This window comes from Pseudorca crassidens, chromosome 19 (assembly GCF_039906515.1).
Source record: "Pseudorca crassidens isolate mPseCra1 chromosome 19, mPseCra1.hap1, whole genome shotgun sequence".
NCBI lineage: Eukaryota > Metazoa > Chordata > Mammalia > Artiodactyla > Delphinidae > Pseudorca > Pseudorca crassidens.
Genome location: NC_090314.1, coordinates 33,047,681 through 33,062,731, shown reverse-complemented (window position 1 = coordinate 33,062,731; position 15,051 = coordinate 33,047,681). Strand labels below are relative to the sequence as shown.

The following is a 15,051-nucleotide window of genomic DNA, read 5'->3' as shown; positions in this document are numbered from 1 at the left end:
AACTACCATATGATCCAGCAATTTCACTTGTGGGTGTTTATCCGAAGAAAACAAAAACACTGACTCGAAGTCAGAAAGAGAAAAACAAGTACCGTATGCTAACACATCTATATGGAATTTTGAAAAGCGGTACTGATGAACCTAGTGGTAGGGCAGGAATAAAGACACAGACGTAAAGAACAGACTTGAGGGCAAGGGGGCGGGGGAGGGGAAGCTGGGATGAAGTGAGAGAGTAGCATTGATGTATATACACTACTGAATGTAAAATGGATGGCTAGTGGGAAGCTGCTGCATAGCACAGGGAGATCAGCTCAGTGCTTTGTGACCACCTAGAGGGGTGGGATAGGGAGGGTGGGAGGGAGGCTCAAGAGGGAGAGGATATGGGGATATATGTATATGTATAGCTGATGCACTTTGTTGTACAGCAGAAACTAACACAACATTGTAAAGCATTTATACTCCAATAAAGATATGAAAAAAGCAAAACACTAACTCGAAAAGATATGTGCACCCCCATGTTCATTGCAGCATTGTTTACAATAGCCAAGATACGGAAACACTGATGTCCATCGATGGATGAATGGATGAAGAAAATGTGGTGTGTGTGTGTGTATATATATATATATATATATATATATATATATATATATATTCAGCCAGAAAAAAGAATGAAATCTTGTCATTTGTGATAACATGGATGGATCTTGAGGGCATTATGCTAAATGAATTAAGTCAGACAGAGAAAGACAAATAGTGTATGATCTCACTTATCTGTGGAATTTCAAAAAAAACCCCAAACTTACAAAGAACAGATTGGTGGTTGGCAGAGGCAGGGGCTGGGTGGTGGGCAAAATGGGTGAAGGAGGTCAAAAGGTATAAACTTCTAGTTATAAAATAAATAAGTCCTGGGGATGTAAGATACAGCATGATGACTGTAGTTAATACTGTATTGCATACTGTATTTGAAAGTTGTTAAGAGTAGATCTTAGAGATTCTCATCACAAGAAAAAAAATTGTTACTACATCTGGTAACTAGACTTGTGATGATCATTTTGCTACGTCTACAAATACTGAATATATTGTACTCCTGAGACTTACGTTATATGTCAGTTATACCTCAGTTTAAAAAAAAAGATAGCTACTAAACATTGAGTAGACCACAGGAGAGTGTTGACCTCAGGGTGTCTTTTCTTCAGATTATAATCAGTTTATTAGTCACCTTTTTCCTCTATGGTGGTGGTTTTCAAACTGTGAATAACAGTCTACTAGAAGAGTCATGGTATTGATTTAGGGGGTCATGACCTGCATTTTGAAAAATGAAATAGAATAGAAAAATAGTGCACCACATTTAGTAAATTTCAGTTTGCTTTATGAAAGACGTAATTTACATATAGCCATATGCCATATCCAGGTGTCCTGGATCACCATGTAAAATGTAAATGTATTTCTTACTGCTCGAAATCAGACGTAATTTTCAGTTGTGGAAACTCTAAACAATACCGTTTATTCTAGGAGTGACAGAGAAGAGGAGAGGTGAAAACAGGTGCTAGGCAAAAAGCCCCTGCCAGGGACTGAATGTGCCTCGCTGCTCCTGGACTGGTGGTCCAGAAGCACAGTTCTTGATGTCAGCCCATATTATTCTAGGATTATTCTCTGGGCTCACAGCAGTGACTCATCTAACTCCTCTCAACTCAAAAGTGAATAACTTGCCAAAGACCACCCAACCAGAAGAGGGAGAGTCTAGTGTCATTTCAGAGCAGGATGGTGGCTGTCCCTAAAGAGGCTGTGTCTTGGCCTGAGTGTCAGCAGCATCAGGGTGCCTGCCTCACATTTCCCCTTGCTGCCTTTATCCTTGGGAGCTCATGTGAACCTTCTGGCTAATTACCTTTCTGGCCCCATGGCCCAGTTTTGTCCATCTTCAGGTTGTCTCCTCACCATTAAGTTCTTTTTTCTTTTTTTTTTTAATCAAGTGTTTATTATTGTTTTGGTTTGGATTAAAAATTTTTAAAAAACAGCTTTATTGAGTTATAACTGATATACCAAAAACTGCACATATTTATTCAATTTGATAAATGCACACAGTTGTGAAACCATCACCACAATCAAGGTAATAAATATCTGTCACCTCCGAAAGTTTCCATACACTTTTTTTTGTTTTTGTTTTGTTTTTGTTTTGTACCCTCTTAACAAAAATTTTAAGTGCACAATACAGTATTGTTAACTATATTGTACAGCAGATCTCTAGAATGCATTCATCTCGCATAACAAACTTTATACCCCTTGAACAAGAGCTCCCTGTTTCCGCTAGCTCCAGTCTCTGGAAACCACCATTCTCTGCTTCTATGGGTTTGATTTTTCTAGATACCTTATGTAAGTGCAGTCATGCAGTATTTGTCCCTCTGTGACTGGTTTATTTCACTTAGCATAATGCCCTTTGGTTCATCTCTGTTGTCACATAGGCAGGATTTCCTTTTTTAAGGCTGAATAATACTCCATGGTATGTATTACCACATGATACATACCATGGATGGACACTTAGGTTGTTTCCACATCTTGGCTATTGTAAATAATGCTGCAGTGACCGTGGTCACTGTTAAGTTCTAAACTGTTTTAGCTCTCAGCTGTTCAACTCTATATAGAAAGACTCTGACCCCTGACTTGGTCCAATTTCACACTGGGTCTTTTTCCTCTTCTTGTGAAACCTTCAAGCTCTCCCGTTCAACTCACATCACTGATATGATTGGTCTCCTCTTTGCTGTCCTCATCTTGGACACTGTGATGGTAACTTCATCACCTGTTAACTATTTTTTAAGCTACTTCCAAACCTGAACCGGTTGGATCATTCACTCCCTAGTCCTTTAACTGTTCTGAAGGGATGATGTCACGAAAACTCTTTGCACTGGTGAAAGAACTAGCCTGCTGGAGATGTAGGTACTATTTGAGTCCAATTTTCTTTCTTTTTTTAAAAATCTTTTTAAAAAATTATTTTATTTTATTTTACTTTAAAAAAATTATTTATTTATTTATTTTTGGCTGTGTTGGGTCTTCGTTTCTGTGCGAGGGCTTTCTCTAGTTGCAGCGAGTGGGGGCCACTCTTCATCGCGGCGCGCGGGCCTCTCACTGTCGCGGCCTCTCTTGTTGCGGAGCACAGGCTGCAGACGCGCAGGCTCAGTAGTTGTGGCTCACGGGCCTAGTTGCTCCGCGGCATGTGGGATCTTCCCAGACCAGAGCTCGAACCCGTGTCCCTTGCATTGGCAGGCAGACTCTCAACCACTGCGCCATCAGGGAAGCCCTTGAGTCTAACTTTCAATTCTTTATTTATATCTAAAAGCAGCTGTTCCAAACTTTCTCCTTCAAAGCGCATCCCCGCCCTCCTCCGTGTCAAATAGACAGCTCTTGCTGTTGACAAAGATGAGGAGGGTGGTTGGTCGTGCCCCTCTCCTTGCTCTCTTCCCTTCACAGCAGTGACTGTTCTGGTTTGGTTTTCTTCCCTGGTGACTGATGTCAGCGCTTGCCTGCAAGGCCAGCTGTATCAGCCTCAATCCAATCAGGAGAGAGAGAGACCACACGGTAATTCAACCAGAGAACTACTAACTATAGCAGGGGCTGGAGTCATATATGAGGGGCAGCCGCAATCCCTAGGGCTGAGATAGAGCCCCCAAGGAAGAGTCTGCAATACCCTCACCCCCTGGGTTGTGATCAGACCTTGTTGGGAGGGTTGCTGGATATCTGCCATCTTTCAAATCCTGACACATTTAATTATGCAGTATTTTAAAATTACACTTATTAATACTGCCAAGCACCTCATCTCATCAGAAAAGTCTAAGTAGTGGGAAGCTATCAGCTCACTATAGCAGATAGGAGTTTTCCAAAATTCTAATTTTTGCTTGAAAGCTCAAATTTTTTCATTGGCAGCTAACACTGTCAGTTGTTCTTGAAGTGAGAGGCTCACTTCATTCATTGGCAAGACAATGTCTGCCAATACCCATGTCAGAATGACCACTGATTTTCTGTCTGTACTTATTTCAAGTAACACTGGTGTTCCCTGAAAAATGGGGCAGTCCGGCTCACAATGGGACCAGTTGCACGAGTGGTTTTTCTTAAGACAACTGCCGTACTGCGGTATGCTGTGGAAACTGTGCCTTTAAGGGTCACGACTTACTAACAATCGTCTCTGCTCCATCAGGGACATTCTTAAGTGCAACTGGCTTTTTTTTTCTTTCCTACTGTGAGTGAGGCCAAGGACACCACTGACTAGATTGGTGCTCAAGTGCGGCAGTTTGTTGCTTTTGCACCATCATTGCAAACATCAAGATGTGAAAAGACAAATGATGTCTTAGGAGTTTTGACCTCACAGACCCCCCCAAAAGCATCTAGAGGACCTGCAGGAGTCCACAGACTACATCTGGAGAACTGCTGTCACAGTGGAAAGAAAACGGGTTTTGAAATCCGAGTTGCGTCCTCATCTGAGCTGGGTGACAAAGGGTGAGTGTCTTCATTTGTAGAATGAGACTAACCCACCCTTAGATTTATAATGAAATGTTAAAGTAATGCTTGAAAATGTTACATTCAGAAAGTATTGGTCTAAAGACTTTAGTAAGACTCAAAAGAAGCTAATTAATCAACTCTGGCCAATTCCCTGGCGGTCCAGAGGTTAGAGCTCCTTGCTCTTACTGCCAAGGGCCTGGGTTCGATCCCTGGTCAGGGAACTTAAATCCCACAAGCTGTGTGGAGTGGCCAAATAATAATAATAATAATAATAAACTCCAACTCTGGGACTTCCTTGGCGGTCCAGTGGTTAAGACTCTGTGCTTCTACTGCAGGGGGAACGGGTTCTATCCCTGGTCAGGGAACCAAGATCCTCCGTGCCACGCAGCGCGGCCCCATTAAATAAAAAAATAAAAATGAAGTAAACTCCAACTTAAACTTCAGAAAGAAAAGTCACTACTGAGTATTAGCATAGGATATTCTTTATGGTGGATTCATTTCACTTTCAAGTTATATTTAGGTATCCTGTTTTAAGATGTTCATTCTAAAGATTCACTGCCTAAATGAGAGTGGGGTTACAGTGAGCAGCTCTTTAAACAGTCCAGGCACCCCCATGGGAATGGATCAGCCAGGAGAATATCATCTCTTCCGTGTCTCAGTGGACTCAAGGGAGAAATAAAGCTCCGGTCTGAACTGTGAGTCTTTTTTTTTTTTTTTTTTTTTTGCGGTACGCGGGCCTCTCACTGCTGTGGTCTCTCCCGTTGCGGAGTACAGGCTCCGGACGCGCAGGCTCAGCGGCCATGGCTCACGGGCCCAGCCGCTCCGCGGCATGTGGGATCCTCCCGGACCAGGGCAGGCGGACTCTCAACCACTGCGCCACCAGGCAAGCCCTGACCTGTGAGTCTTTACTGGAATCTAAGCATACAATCTTCGGTCATTGTAGGGTCACAAAATGTTAAAGCCAGAAGCCACCTTTGGAATAATGAAGCCCAACCTCCATTTTACCCTGAAACGGCAGACTCAGCATAGGTGAAATAACAGAGATGCTTGTGGTTAGAACATGGGTGCTGGCGTCTGATGAACCAGGTACAGTTCTGCCTTATACTCTTCTTAGTAGTTTTTTCATAAGACAAATTATCTAACCTCTCCGAGCCTCGATTTTCCTCATCACGATATCCGCCAATAGGAGTGTGGTGAGGACTGAGTGAGATACTAATGCATGTAAAGCATTTTAGCACAGGCCCTGGCACATGGTAAGCGCTTGATGAGACATTAGTTATCATTTATGTTTCCATTATGTGACTTGCTCCAAATTTTTGGTAGCACTTGAACCCCCTTATTTTTAATTTATTTTCACCTGTTAGAAATAACTTGTGTCATGTTTCATATCATATTTGTCATGTTTAGATTTTCTCTAATTTCCTCTTGCAGGTAGGAGGAAGTCAGTCGTCTAATTCTCATCAGTGATGCTTTTTAGAATAGGAGGCTTGGAGATTTCTGCGCATCCACCCATTATCTCCGAAGTGTTGTGTCTTATTCTAATGTTTGAGTGGTACAGCTTTTCTCCCAGGGTTCTAGCCACTTAGAACACATGATCTCCACTTTCAAAGTGGTTATATTAAGAAAACAACTCAGGTGGTTTTTTGTTTTGTTTTGTTTTGTTCCAGTTAATGGACAAGTCATTCGGAGATGAACCAGTGAGAGATTATGGGAACATAAGTATAATGAAACCGCAGAAAAAATGCATTTGGGATATAAGGGGATTGGCAGTTTGCTCTGCAGGACACACAGGCTGGTAAATTTGTTAACCTTGCAGTAATGCTACCCCACGTGTTAAGTGACTGGATTGGGGCAGGGTTTGGGGAGGGTTTTACTGTATGAAATGTGGCTATAAGGTAATGTCTGAATTTTTTTCTTTTAAAAAACAAACGCATCATAACAGAGTCCAAAGGCATTGGTTGTGTTGGTTACACATCTCAGCCAGCAAGTTTCCACTGAACCAGGTCGGTTTCGCTGAGATACAGCCTCAGGGTCAATGGCACAAACCACTCTCTTGGCTCCTGGGTTTCAAACACTGAGGGAAAGGGTTCAGCAGGCTAAGGCAAGACCTTGCTGCTCCGTGGGTCCGCACATCAGCAGCGGCCCCTTCCTGGGAGCTGATTAGGAATGCAGGGTCTCCGCCCACCCCAGACCTGCTGTGTCGGAAGTTGCATTAACCAAACCCCAACCAAACAGGGGACGCGTGCACAGGAAGCTCTGCCAAGTACTGAGGCAGAGGAGGACACAGGCGGAACGCTGGCACTGCCCTGCCCATCAGACTACTCAAAGGAACTTCTGCTTGACTGCACCTGCTCTCTGCTGTGAAGCGTTCTCTTGGGGGCTTTCATTGCAGAGGAAAAAGGGAGTGACACAGCTACTGCAACTGGGGGCTGGCTTAGGGCTTTCAGAGGCCGAATGTTTTATCTGGGCCAGGACTGATACATTCAGTGAGTGCTGTGAGCAGTGCTTTGTGACCTTTCTTACACAGGGGCTCACATAGAGAATTATATTGGTAGGGCATACTGGGAGAAGAAAATGACGCTGTTAGGGGCCAGAGGTGACCACCCATGGGTTCTGGCTGGCCCAAAGCTGTGGGGATCCAAGTCTTGGCACACAGGATGCCATGAGCCCTTTGGGTACCTCACACATTGGACACTGTTTCATGACACAGCAGTTCATTCAGGAGCAGGAAATGGACCCAGCATGGCCTGAGCGGCTCTGAGCAGCCCTACCACCATGCTGGCCCGGTCATCCTCATAGCCTAGGAGGGGCCCCAGACTGAGACCCACGGCTGGAGATGAGAAGATCGTGACAGGGAAGTTTGGAGAATAGAGGTGATGACGACAGCTCTGGGCCCGATGTTTTTCTAAGCACTTTACATGTGTTAATTCATTTACATGAGATAGGAACTGTTAGTATTTCCTTTCTACAGAAGAGCAAACTGAGGCACAGAGGTTAAGTCCCTTGCCTGTGATCACACAGCTAGCAGATGAAGGAGCCGGGGTCCAGATCTAAGGTTGTCCGCTTCAGAGTCTGTCCTCTTAACCACTAAGCTCTACCACCTCCCCAGCAGTAGAAGATTCCAGGGAAGACATAGATGTAGTATTAAGTGAAAATGCAAATTGTAACACATAATATATTTATAGAGTATATTTCCCATTTGCATTAGAAAAGAGGTTCCTGATACAGGATATGGATAAAAATATTCTGGAAGGACTTCTGTGAAACTTAATAGTGGTCACCTCTGCACAGAGGGACTGATGGACGGGGGCTTTTCACTGTTTTAATCCTTCCTCTCTGTAAATGTATTGCCACAAGCATGCCATACCTGTATAATTTTGTAGTAGGTTTTAAAGGGATATGGTATCAGTAGGAATGTTACTTAGGAAAACATCAGAAAGTAGAACTACTGGGCAACAGGAAGGACAGAAGTTGTAGGGTTGGGGTGGGCGCGGGGAGAGAAGATGCAGAAGCAGCTTAGTGATACAGGCCCTGATGGATTTCCAGCGTGGAGTAAGAAATGTACAGCAAACCTTGACCGTCAGAGATGTTTCTGTCTTTCTGAGGCTCCACAGTTCCCCCAGGCGACGGGGGAAAGAATAAGGGATCTGCAATTGTCCAAAAGCATAACCCTCTGTGGGGGCGGAGAGCCTGGGGGACACCAAGGAAATGTGACCCAGGGCTTCAATCACGGTGCCTCCGCAGACATCCAGACCTGGCAGTGGCCAGTTGCCAGCAGCTGAGGGGGTGTGGCCAAACGTGCAGGGTCCCACCTCCCCATCACGTGGTTAGTAGCTGAGCAAGAAGAAACAAACAAAACAAAATTCCACTGTTAGGAGCTGAGCAAAAGGTTTGGAGCTAAATCTCTTAAGAATGAGCTCTTGCAAAATCATTAGGTACAAAAAGCCAAGCACAATTGAGTTCCAGAATGTGTTTTTGGCCTCTTAATAGATAATTAGAATGAGCTGCTCTGTGTGCAACATAAGGGTCTTGCTGCTTTTTTTTTTTAATTTCTTTATGATAATAACCAGTGAAATAGTTTTAGTTTTTTTTTCCCCTTCCATATAAATCCAAATGTATGATGTGTCATGCATGGTCATATTGAGATTTTTAACAACAATATAGAAATAGGAGAAATATAGGTAACATGCTCCCCCTTCCCATTTTTTAAAACAAATGCTGTCTTATAAAACCCTTGGATTTCCAAACACTTATTGCATTAAAACTGCCAGTCTGCCAACCCTCTTTGGATCTCCTTTTGGGCAACAATCTAGAGAAGGCTAGTCAAATAATCACAGTAATGACAGTGATAAAAATAGGGCTAATCTTCTATTTTGAATTCCAGATTTAATTTCTGGAAACAGCCAAGTTTGGTGGACAAAGTGGAGATACCATCTTTGTTTCCAAATGAGGTACAACTATAATATAATGTCCCTGATTTTACTGTGTGGGTTTGAAGGACAGCCACAAACACAGTTTTAAATACCTTGGTAACACTGGAGATCCAAGGACCTCAGATGAAAAACTCCAACTTTAGAGAATTGCTTTTGGCTCATTTAACTGAAGGAGTATACTAACGCTCTGATCATACCCTCAAGGTGGCTTTTGGCAGGGCGCACACCCTCAGAGGCCATGGCGATTTAAACTACTGAGGGCTCCCTGGCAGACAGGAGCTGAGAACAATAGATCAGCAGAGTTGGAGCCCTGCTTTCCAGTCACAATACTGCATCTGAGCAATGATCTGGCTCGTAGGATGGAAGAGAATGGATGTGACATTGCGCTCCAGCTGACCTTTATCAGTTACTGAGTTCTTACTGTTTTAAGTGCTTTACATACCTTCACTCATTTGATCCTCACAGAAACCCTAAGTCAAGTTGCCTCCCTTTTATGGCTAACACACGGAGGCACCAAGAAGCCAAGTAATTTGTCCAGAAGACACACAGAATAAATGGCAGATTTGGGATTTGAAACCAGCTATTCTGAGCTCCAGAGTTGGTGTTGGTGTCTTTGACCACTGTGCTATCCCAACAAGAATCTTAAGCCGCTTAAGTGTGTATTTCGGAATCTTATAATGTAGGTTGTTGGGGTTTTTTTGTTTGTTTGTTTTTGTTTGTTTTTAACAGATGTCTCATATAAAAGTCATAGGAACTTGGACAAGTCACTTAACAGCTCCGAAGAAACGGGGAGCTGAAGGAGAATGCAAACTCAGAGTTGTGAAGGTTCCTAAAAAATTGATACAAAGCTCCTGGTATATAAGAGGCATACCCGGCCATTTCCTATAGAAGAAGGGTAAACTATAGAAAATACTGTTCACTTACTACTTTCTTTTTTTGGGCGGGGGGGGCACATTATGAGAAGATTAGTATGATTCTAATTTAATGTAATAACATTTTGCTTAATGTCATGAACCATCATTCTTCTGTGGAAATAAAGTTGATAAAAATCAACCATCTTCCCTATTTCTAACATTAACTCCTTTTTGTTCATATCATTCAACTCATTTTAAAAATTATATATTTTTCTTCTTAAAAACAATATATACATTGTAAAAATTTAGAAAATGCATAAATGATAAAGAAGAAAAATGCCCATAATACATTTACCCACAAATAACTAAACATTTTGATGTATAACCTCTTTCTACACACAAATAAATTTAAATGAAACAGGATCAAATTGTATATACTCTTCTGCAAGTTGCTTTGTTCACTTAAAAATGTTATCATGGGGCTTCCCTGGTGGCGCAGTGGTTAAGAATCCACCTGCCAATGCAGAGGACAGAGGTTCGAGCCCTGGTCAGGGAAGATCCCACATGCCGTGGAGCAACTAAGCCCGTGTGCCACAACTAGTGAGCCCACAAGCCACAACTACTGAGCCCACGTGACACAACTACTGAAGCCCGCGCACGACAACAAAGAGCAGCCCTCACTCTACCCAACTGGAGAAAGCCTGCGTGCAGCAACGAAGACCCAATGCAGCCAAAAATAAATAAATAAATAATAATAAAAATAAATAAATCAACTTATTTTTTAAAAAAAAGGTCCAAACTGAAATACACCCACTCTAATAAAGAATAAAACCAAGGTTAAAATGGCCAAAAGGATATACCTGTAATTTAACTACCTACCAGAACAAAAATCAATACCCTTTAAAGGAAGACAATGTAATCCAGACTTCTTAAAATATATCACCCAGAATGGGGACTTCCCTGGTGGCGCAGTGGTTAAGAATCCGCCTGCCAATGCAAGGGACACGGGTTCGAGCCCTGGTCCGGGAAGACCCCACATGTCAGGGAGCAACTAAGCCTGTGCATCACATCTACTGAGCCTGTGTGCCACAACTAGTGAAGCCTCTGCGCCTAGAGCCCATGCATCCACCGCAATGAGAAGGCCGCACACTGCAACGAAGAGTAGTCCCAGCTCGCCACAACTAGAGAAAGACCCAAAGCAACAAAGACCCAACACAGCCAAAAATAAATAAATAAATTTATAAAAACATAAAGTAAATGTAATAATATAATACTGTTAAAAGATAAACTGAGGCACATTAAACTTTTGAAGAGTTCATTGGAGCGAACATTGATTTGAATCAGGCAGTGCCAAACTGAAACTGGTTAGAGGGCACTCTACTGTCAGGAGCCAAGGGAAAAGGCTTTTACAGAGCAGTCGCAGGAACAAAGCAAGGACATTATTTAACTGGCTCTAGCTTGAGCAGTTGCATTATCTGGGAAAGCCTAGTTGGCTGTTTGTGATTGGCTGTCCTCAAGTGTTGATTTTTTACCCTTGAGGCATTTATAGAAATTGACTCTGGCTTAGGTTGTGGCTTGCTTACTTTGGGGGCCAAAGCGTTAGAGCCACCCTAGTCTAATGACTTCCTTGTTAATGACTTTCACGATAGTATGGGGTTTATTATGTATGTCTATGTAAAATACATGACAACAATAGCAAAAGAGGCGGTAAACAAAATTTTAATGTAATAAGATTCTCATATTTTACATATTCATTCATTTAATATATTCATTCTAAATAGACTGTGATGAGTTAAGGATGCAAATTATAATCCCTAGAACAACCACCAGAAATGTAACTGAAAGACAGGATAGTTAGGGCGTTTGGGATTGACATGTACACAATGTTATATTTAAAATGGATAACCAACAAGAACCTACTGTATAGCACAGGGAACTCTGCTCAATATTATGTAACAACCTAAATGGGAAAATAATTTGGAAAAGAATAGATACATGTATATGTATAACTGAATCACTTTGCTGTACACCTGAAACTAACACAACATTGTTAATCAACTATATTCCAGCCCCTTTTCCTCTCGCGGGTCCCGGGTCTTGGTTTGCTAAGTGCACTTGGGACCGGCAGGTGCTGAAAGGTTGGGGTCGTGGACCCTCGCCGGGTCTCAGCAGCACGGAGGTGCGGGCTGTCGCCGAGGGCGCGGGGCCGGCGCCGCTAGCGGGGCGCTCCGCCCCGGGGCCCCCGCCCCTGCCCCCGGCCAGGCCCTGGCTCCAGCCCCCGTCCCGGCTGCGGCCTCACAGTTTACCCTGCTGGTGATGCGCCCCTGTGGAGAGCAGGACGCGGCTGCGGCCGAAATGTGTCCTGCGGCAGGCTCCGGCCCTGGGGGGGCAGCGCCAGGGCTGGCAAGCCCGTTCGGTACCTGTGCGAAGTGGCGGGGGATGGCGAGGAGGAGGCGAGGGAAGGTGAGACAGACCTGCTGGACACTTCGGACCCCGGGGGGAGGCGAGAGCACGGCTAGTTTGGAGGATCTGGAGGACGAGGAGACCCACTCTGGGGGAGAGGGCGGCAGTGCGGGAACCCGGGGCCGGGGCAGAGGCAGGGGCAGCGGCGGGGGCCTCATGAGCAAGACCTGCACCTACGAGGGCTGCAGCGAGACCACGAGCCAGGTGGCCAAACAGCGCAAGCCGTGGATGTGCAAGAAACATCGCAACAAGATGTACAAGGATAAGCACAAGAAGAAGAAAAGTGACCAAGCCCTGAACTGCAGTGCGGCCGCCCAGGCTGGCAGCGCGGGAAACGTCAAACTTGAGGAAAGTGCAGATAATATACTCTCTACTGTTAAACAGAGAACAGGATCTTTTGGGGATCAACCTGCAAGACCTACTCTTTCAGAACAAGTGTTAAATCAAAAAAGACTTCTTACTAAGAAGTCCAGAAGTGGTGCAGTTTTTACAGAAACAGCAACAACTATTATATTAGCAAGTTTTGGAGCAAAGACAACAGCAGTTTCCAGGAACATCAGTGTGAGGGAATTTATCAAGAAGATCTATACGTTTTTTTATCTTATTGTAGTGGGTGGACATATTTTTATACTAAAGATAAATGGGGTAAGATTTGCCAGTAGAAGGTAAACAGTCATTTTCCTGTCACTGTATGTGTCCATTTGGGGACGATAAGTTTTGCACATTGTGCATCTAATCCTTTCAGATCACTGTGGATGTGAAGAAATCAGCTTATCTTTCCAAAGTCATATTTAATTACAATGTTTTTTTAAACAATGTGTTCCTCTTCAGTCATTGTTATTGAAGGTAATGAAGTAGTTGCTTTCTGTGGGAGTCAGGAAGTTAATAGATTTTAATCTTGGATCTCAGTGATTCTCATTAAGGGGCAGTTGGAAACATATGGGTATGTTTTTGCTTGTCACAGCGACCTTGAAAACTGCTGGGTTTTAGTGAATACGACAGGAATGCTAAGTGTCTGGAATGGTCCCCCACAACTAAAAATTATGTTACACGCAATGCCAATAATCCTCCTGTTTAGAAACACTGAGAGCTATTTGTGATGATAAAATGTAGTTGGGCACCTAGAATTGGGTTCTTGTAATAACCTTTTCTTTGCAGTCAAGACTGGAGCTGTCAAAGAGGTAAGCATATTTTCTGTGTATAAGGAAAGTGATCACTGTTAAATAGCTGTGAGATTAGGATGTGCATCTCCTTTCAGAGATACGCTGGTAAAACCCGAGAGGCATTAACCAAGTACCCTGGAATGAATGCATCTCCTAAAGTTGGCTTCTCTACTTCTTGTTCCCTATTTGTGTTGATCTTATTTAAAACAGGCAGTCCTGTGTGTAGAATTTGTGAACAGTACAAATGTGTCTCATCCCACCAATGTCAGGACAAAATTACTTTTTTATACTCATTTCTTTTTCAAAAAGAGATCCTAAGTGTAAGAGTAACACTCCAGCATTTTCTCAGTGTTTTTCAAAATTGAGCTATTTTAAGATTGTGTTATTCCTAAGTAATGTTCAAAGAGTGATGGGTAATCTGGATAGATACCTTTTTCTTGTATTTTCTCCCAGGAAAACTTTTAAAAGGCAAAGCTTACCAATAAGAGTATCAAATCAAATGTCAAGAAAGTATTTCCAGTGTTAGGACAATAAATGCATATGCCTCAAGTTAAACTTGCGCAAAAATTTGTTAGTTTCTTGGGTTTTAAACTCTGAAACATATATCAAGTTAAACTTAGTCATGGCTGTTCTAAGATGTACTTAAGGAGAGAAGGAATCTTTTTGTTCATTATATTTATTTATTTATTTTTGATTGCGTTGGGTCTTCATTGCTGCACGCAGGCTTTCTTTATTTGCGGCGAGCAGGGGCTACTCTTTGTTGCGGTGCGTGGTCTTCTCATTGCGGTGGCTTCTCTTGTCGCAGAGCATGGGCTCTAGGTGCACAGGCTTCAGTAGTTGTGACTCACGGGCTCTAGAGTGCAGGCTCAGTAGCTGTGGCACACGGGCTTAGTTGCTCCACGGCATGTGGGATCTTCCCAGACCAGGGCTCGAACCTGTGTCCCTTGCATTGGCAGGCGGATTCTTAACCACTGTGCCACAAGGGAAGCCCTCTTTTTGTTCATTTTTGATATATGTTTTATACCTGCATATCTGTGCACAAACGCTTTTACCAGAATTATTCATTAAAGTCCAGTTATTGACCTTTGGAAAAAAAAACTATATTCCAATATAAAATAAAAAGTTAAAAAAAGAAAGAAATAGAAGTATAGGCAAAAGGCCAATAAGAGGAAATGAAAATGAAATGTATAGCATATTGGATTAGTCCAAAAGAAGACTGGAAAAGAGGAACATAGGAAAAAAAACACAAAGAGACAACCAAAAAACAAGTAGCATTTTGGTGGACTTAAAATCAATAAGTACGTTAAATACAAATGGACTAAACACACTAATTAAAAGGCTGAGCTTGTCAGACTGCATAAAAAGCAAGACCCAAATATGTTCAGTATACAAGAGACACACTTTAAACATAAAGACACAGAGAAATAGAAATTAACACGTTAGGGCTCCCCTGGTGGCACAGTGGTTGAGAGTCCGCCTGCCCATGCAGGGGACACGGGTTCGTGCCCCGTTCCGGGAAGATCCCACATGCTGCGAAGAGGCTGAGCCCGTGAGCCGTGGCTGCTGAGCCTGCGCGTCCAGAGCCTGTGCTCCACAACGGGAGAGGCCACAGCGGTGAGAGGCCCGCGTACCGCAAAAAAAAAAAAAAAA

General features: G+C 43.1%; 1 pseudogene; it reads left to right on the top strand.

The window, feature by feature from the left end:
• The first annotated feature begins 5,531 nt into the window (after positions 1 to 5,531).
• LOC137212596 (regulatory factor X-associated protein pseudogene) lies at positions 5,532 to 12,803 on the top strand (annotated as a pseudogene).
• Positions 12,804 to 15,051: the final 2,248 nt, after the last annotated feature.